Consider the following 7,500-nt stretch of genomic DNA (forward strand, 5'->3'; position numbering starts at 1 on the left):
CTCTTATACAACGATGGAGTAAGATCGGATGGATCATGCATCATCCCAGACCGGGTGTATAAACACACCTGGCTTAATAAGAATATGATATGCATTATATATTACAGGAACTCACAAATGGAAAGCAAGGAGACCTCCACACACACACACACACACACACACACACACACACACACACACACACACACACACACACACACACACACACACACAAACACACAAAAAACACACTCACACACACACCAAAAAACACAAATATACTAAGGATGCATCACAAACAAAAGTGCTGGGTGCCCTGGGCTCAGGCGGAGCTCAGGGTCTGGAACCACAGACAAGGTCTCTCTCAGCCCTCGACCCCTGGCTCTAAGGACACCCCAAGGGTCCAGAATCACTCCATGGAGGGAGATTGTGGTGCAACGGGAACACAGAGGAGATAAAAACAACCACAACTCAGCGACTGGAAACCAAAGGTAGAGGAAGCAGGGAGAGAGAGTGCAGTGTTCACTGAAGGTAGAGGAAGAGAGAGAGAGTAGTGTTCACTGAAGGTAGAGGGAGAGAGAGAGAGAGCAGTGTTCACTGAAGGTAGAGAGCAGCGAGAGAGAGAGAGCAGTGTTCTATGAAGGTAGAGAGCAGGAAGAGAGATTGTTAACAGAAGGTAGGGAGCAGGGAAAGAGAGTGCAGGGAATGCAGTGTTGCTGTGTGGGTTTAGACCACGCTTAAATCGCTAATCACTGGTTTGGATGCTGCGGCGAAGGATGTCAATGGTTCCACTGCAATCGGAAAAGAGGCAATGGGAACAATACAGGAGGCAGACAGAGGGACAGACAGACGCAGATATAGACCGACAATTGGGGACATAGACAGACATCAATAGCCAGAAGGGGCAGCATAAAATAAAGATAAGCCACAGAGGCAATAAAGAACAAAGAGGAAGAAAGAGTGGATAGAGAGGAGAGAAAAGAGAGCCATTCAGACAGACTGACCGACAGCAGCACCCAGAAGAAAACCCTGAAGAACATATAAAGGCATAAAAAGAGAGAGAAGGCAAAGGAAGCAAGCTGTAGATGAGAAGAAAGACAAGTCTAGAGGTTAGAGGAGCTGCTCTTGGGAAGACCAGCAGGCGAGTGCAGGCTCTCTTTTCCCTCGCTTTCTCTTTGTCAATTAGTTATCTTGTCCATGCAGCTGGCAGGCTGCCGCTCTGAGCCTGAAGAAGGAACACATCCCTCGCTCTGAGCCATTCACTCCTGTGTGTGTGTGTGTGTGTGTGTGTGTGTGTGTGTGTGTGTGTGTGTGTGTGTGCGTGCGTGCGTGCGTGCGTGCGTGCGTGCGTGCGTGCGTGCCTGAGTGCCTGCGTGCCTGCGTGCGTGTGTGTCTGTCCTATCTTTTCCTGCCTTCTGTGAGTCTCCCACAACACAATCTTCCTCTATGTCCATACACACACAAACCTAAACACAAAGCGGTACCTGATTCAGTGCAGGTATGAATGAATCAGGGTCTCTCAGGCACAGCATCAAGCTCATGGTAGCTGTACCTTCAAACATCAAGGGGGGTGCTACATAAGCCAGTTGGAAAGGCCATGGTGTGTCCAGAAGTCCTCCACACAGGGGGAGTACCCCAGTGAGCTGTCCCTGAGGCTGCGGCCATGTGGGCATCATGGAACAGGGTTTAAAGGGGGGGGGGGTATTACACCACCAGGTGTGAGTGTGATAAGCCATTAAAAGTCGTTTGAAAACCTGCCTTTTCCCTGTGCCCTGGTGACATCACAAGGGGGCGTGTCCACCTAGAGGTACGTTGGATAGATGAGCAATGTTTGCTGCAGTCCACCGGGTAGGCTGGTAGACTGAACTATCCAGGGTACATCCAGGTGGACACGGCCACTTGTGATGTCACTAGGGCCCAGGGGAAGACAAATTGTCCAACCGCTTGTAATGGCTGATCAGCCTCAGACCTGGTGGCATAATACCACCCCTTTAAGAGACGCATATTAAAGGGCCTCTGGATATGAGTTTGGACTTTACTAGAGGAAACTGTACTGCGAGTCATGGCTTGTGATAGGGATCCAGTTGGCCCCTCTTTGAGGTGTACCAAGCCAACCACCAGGAGAGATCTGTTCCATCACGTCAAAGCCGTTTAAATCCACCCAGTTGAAGACGATGACTGTAGCGCCCTAATGCTCCAGTCGGTGCTGTAGGTGCTGTTACTTTTCTGCTATACGCAGAAAAGTAACAAAAGGCTCTGGTAAAGAAACTCAGAAAAACAGCTAGAGAAAAAAAACTTAAATTTGAGAACCTCGAGGAACAAGGGACAAAAACACAGAACCATAACAACAGAGGAACTATAGAGAAATGGGGGAGAGAGATCAGAAGATGGGAAGATGGACAAGGACACATAGGTGAGGGCGATGAGGGGATTGCAGGCTGGAGATGTAAGGTGAGGGGAAAAGTCTAAGGACACCTGGTGGACAAGGGGAGAAGGAACACTAAACAATAAAGACAGTAGAAGACACGAATGTAGTGTCAGATATTGATGGTGAAGATGGTGAGGTTAAACAAACAGAATAGGAAAAGAGAAAGTATCATTTTTGCATCTCCACGTTGACTTAATTAAAAAGAAGGTCTTTAAAGGGATTAAGGCGGAATGGAACCTCAGCTGGGACCACAACAAAAGTTTGAAGAGAAGAAAAAGAAAGATACCGGAAACTAGTGCCGACAAGACTGCTGAAATGAGAATACAGCACGAAGCCCTTGTGTTCCTATAACCATGAAAAGAACATCAGCTAGGTCAGCAAGGGACACAAGCAGGAATCAATAACTAGCTTCTGCTCATGAATATAGTTACAGCAGGAAGGACTGAGACAGGAAACCTTGACGGGTGGGATAAATTATGGCCTTAGTTCTATGTGCTGCAACGTTTGTTTTGTCTCTCACCTACTAAACAAACTTCGAACCAAACGATACCTCGTCTTTCCATATCCACCGAGATGCTCAAGCACTGTGCTGCTGTACTAAGAGTTGATCTGCATGCAAAATAACTCAAATAAAATCGAGCCAAGATGAGACACAAATTGCAGGATAGTCCATAGGAATAGCCAGTATACAACGTAACTTTGGATAGACCATAGGAATAGGCACTATATACGTTACTTAGGATAGACAATAGGAATAGACACTATACACAACGTTACTTAGGATAGACCATAGGAATGCAGTCATATCTCCTCAACCAAACAGAAAAGCACTCTTATAGGTGTACTGCAGAACCAGTAGATGGTTTTAGTGACTGCTTTAGGTTTGTTAAACACATAGTTTGTTAAGAATAACAGCACGTTATGATGTATGTTTTCTCCAGAGAAATTACCTCTAAAGAACAGAATAATGCTTAATTTGCTCCTGGGCAGCCAGTCAGCTGTGTGGCCATGGGGAGGAGAGGGAAAGGTGGAAAGACCCAGCTTTGTGACACCCACACGCTGACCGCACCCAGCCGCGGTTGGCTCAACAGAGCTCCATGCTTTCTGCCACGCTGCTCTGAGATGTTGCAACAGGAATGAAGCATAGTAGTGTGTTACAAACGTGTCAGCTCTCGTTGTTGTCTTTGTTCAATGTTTGAATGTGTGCACAACATCGATGGTGCCATTCTGGACGGCCGCATGGCTGACCAGAGACACAACGGACTATCCAACAGTCAGCGATGCGTCTGCGATGGACTCATTCGAAACCAGTTCAATTTGCTATTGCTGCTCATCTAATGCTAGATGAATCTATAGATTGTTCACTTCGTTTAGGGGATGCTTTTATCAAAAGCGACATACAGTCACAAATTCACACTCCTCTGGCGGAGTCAACCACGCAGGTCGACAGACAGCTCAACAGGAGCAGTCAGGGTGAGGACACCTCGACACTCTGCTAAGAGGAGCCGGGGATCGAACAAGCAACCTTCCGGTTCTCTCAACCTACCAGTCAAGCCGCTCTACCTCCTGAGCTACTGGCGCCACAGATGATCAATGTTGGTCAGCCAAAGCAAAGCAAACCCATGTTGTTCAACCAAATGAAGTGTATCTTTACATGTGCAATGTGCCTCATTATCATCACGTGCTTTTTGTGTGTTTATATACAGACTGATCATAATCAGCCCTCATATGGAAACACATTTGGGCTTTCCAAGCATGCTTCAGAATACCACTATACAAAGATCGGTCACTTCATCTTGAACGACCCCATGTCTGTCTTATTCAACCAACTCAAGGTTTACTCAAGTCATCCAGTTCCAGATTGTGTGTGGTCGGCGTCGCCGTTCACTATGGAGCAACAAAAAGTGTGTGCCGGCGATATGCATAGAAATGCATGGTGTACGATGCATTCGAGGTGCATCGTACACCAGCCGCACGAGTTGCAAGGTGGGAAATCTCCCAGCATTCTTGCGTTATTTCCCAGACGCACGCCCCCTTGAACCTGTCCCACTTGTGGCCCTGAGAATCCACTGGGTTCAGTGAGCTTAACCGTACGTCTCAACAAACTAAGATGGCTGGGCCCGTAAGGACACGTATTTTCTTTGTATTTGTGCCACGTTGGTCGTTTTAATGTCGATTTTAAATGCTCTTACACACTTGATTACATTGCTGCTTTAATCCGGTCACCAATTTATGCATTGCAGGGTCTTGCTGTGCGTGCAACACAATGTAAAGTTTTGTTGTTTGTTTCTCGAGCTGGTTTGCTAAAGAGTTTAATGGGGACTCAGTAGGTCATGCTAAATTTAGCCTACAATAACAATAACAACAACCAGCCAATGACCGTTCTTCCCCGACTCGTCGTGTAGCGATGGCCACAAAGACAACGGGAACGCTATGAGTGCTACAAGCCAGGAAATACTGTCACAAGAGCAGCTCGTGCTGGTGGTGTACGATGCATCTCAAAGAGCACCATAAGTGAGGAGAACAGTAGTAACAGGACGTTCACCCCAGTGTGTTCGAACCAGTGTGTTCACACCAGCGTGTTAAACGGTCAACCAGTGTTAGCAGGGTGTGGAAGATGAAAAAGAGGAGAGAGAGAGAGAGAGCAGGAGGAAGGGTAAGTCAGAGTGAGGGAGAAGATACAAAGAGAAGGAGACATCTTTCTGGCCTCGAAACCGGCAGGCATCGTCTCTATGGCGACACGACACTTTATGCTGACCTCCGGTTCCTGGCCAGCTGAGCCCGCCCTTGCTTCCTCTCTTATGGTTCAGGGAGGAACACTCTGGGGAAAAGTCAGATCTGAGAGCGACTGGTCTGACCGCACCTGAGCATGAGTCCTGACGACGGGGATGAACTCATGGTTCTACCAGCATGATCTGAATCCTTCCGCTCATTCCTATTCTCAGTTGCATTGTAATGGCTTCCTGCACGTAACTCTCTGTTCTTCACCCGAGAAGGATTCCTGTTGGTCTGCTGTGTTGTGCAGCATGTGAGAGGTTGTTGTGTGCAGAGGCTCCAGACCCCACAATGCAGAGAGGCTCCTGGTATCTGCTGTCTCCTGATAGCACTGATGCGTTGGTGCAGAGCAGGCAGCCTGTCTAGCCCCAAGGCCCTGGACAGGGCATAAACACTCCACCTGCCTCCTTCTGCACACACACACGCACGCACGCACAGACTCACCCACACAACCACATACTCTACCTCTCACACACACACACACACACACACACACACACACACACACACACACACACACACACACACACACACACACACACACACACACACACACACACACACACACACACACACACACACACACACACACACACACACTCTGGACTCATGATGCGATCATTAGGATACTTTCTCTAACCAGGACACCCCCCCTTGCTTGTACTCATGTTTATTTGTCTGTGTGTCTGTGTGTGTGTGTGTGTGTGTGTGTGTGTGTGTGTGTGTGTGTGTGTGTGTGTGTGTGTGTGTGTGTGTGTGTGTGTGTGTGTGTGTTTGTATGTGTGGATGTGTGTGTGTGTGTGTCTGTGTGTGTTTATGTGTTTGTGTTTGTGTTTGTATGTGTATGTGTATGTGTATGTGTATGTGTGTGTGTGTGTATGTGTGTGTGTGTGTGTGTGTGTGTGTGTGTGTGTGTGTGTGTGTGTGTGTGTGTGTGTGTGTGTGTGTGTGTGTGTGTGTGTGTGCATATGTATGTGTATGTGTATGTGTATGAGTATGTGTGTGTATACATACACACACATACATATGCAGAAAAAATTAAACAAAAATGATTTGTACTTAATGGTTTCCTTTTTTCATTCAACGTATCGGTAATGAGAGTTATTCTGTACCACGCTGCTATGATATTGAAATAAAATTGAATTAATTAGTTTTCCTGTTTAACTTTTATCAAAAAATAAAAGCCCACATTCTATTTTAGTCACTAAAGTAAAAAATCTGTCAAATTAGGTTGATTATATTTTGATGTTACTTTGACACAGTTCGTGAGAATCACCCTCGTATGTGTGTGTATTTGTATGTGTGTGTAACACTAGTCAACGGCTGGAAGGTGGGGTTCACATCCCACACCCCGTTGCTCAGATGTTCCGTATGCGTCTGTGTTCTCCGTCTTCCAGAGAGGACCGCTGGACCAGCCCAGCATTCCTGACCCAGCAGCACAAAGACCCTCTTTCAGACCCCGGCAGCCCCCCAGAGGAGAGGTCCAGCACATAGTCACACATACACACACCAGCAGCCCTATGTACATGTATTAGCGGATACATAAGGGCTCTGCTATTAGATAACCGCTTACACATGCAGATACACATCAACTAATCACGTATGAAACACTCTGCATACACATTAACTAGTGGTGCAACGGTTCACGGGTTTCCCGTGATCCGTACGGATCAACCATCACGGTTCGGGACGCAAGTGATCCGCGGATCGGCTGATTAAAAAAAAAAGTTGTGCGTTGACGTGATCAGCGCATGTTTAGAGGACAATTCCGGTATTAACAACATCATCAAGTATCGTAGCGAAATACAGTTTCTGTTGTGTTTTATTTTGCGTTCCGTAAATCCCATTGAAACGTAAACCGGAACCGGAACCGGACGTCTTTAGGTTTGGTTGTAGTCTTTTCGCGTATCAACAGTAGGGCTAGAACCGAGCGAAAAGACTACAACCAACCCCCCTTGCAATGAGCATGAGTCTCCCAACCGAAATCAATGGATTTACAAAATGCCAAATAAAACCCCAAACTAAAAAAAAGAAGATAAGGATGTCTGCATTGCCTTGGGAGAGTGTAGACTCTAAACTCCCAAGGCAATGCAGACATCCTGAATTGTAAATCCAGGGTTAGGGATTATTTACTATCCTAACCATGTTAAAAAGAAGAAGGAATAATGCCTCAAATTGCAAATTTTTTAAATATTGACCATGCTTAAAGGAAGCAGGATTATTACCTAATTTTTCACTTTATTTTGTTTTTACACAGTTATTTTATTTTAAATGTGACTTTTTATTTAAAGTCACATTTGTCTTGTTATCTTTATTGT

General features: G+C 46.3%; 1 protein-coding gene across 4 annotated transcripts in view; it reads right to left on the minus strand.

Moving 5' to 3' along the window:
- Nucleotides 1–7,500, minus strand: part of phldb1b (pleckstrin homology-like domain, family B, member 1b) — a 66,103-nt gene that overhangs the window by 52,205 nt on the left and 6,398 nt on the right. The gene's annotated exons all lie outside the window — the stretch shown is intronic.

This window comes from Gadus morhua, chromosome 16 (genome assembly GCF_902167405.1).
Source record: "Gadus morhua chromosome 16, gadMor3.0, whole genome shotgun sequence".
NCBI lineage: Eukaryota > Metazoa > Chordata > Actinopteri > Gadiformes > Gadidae > Gadus > Gadus morhua.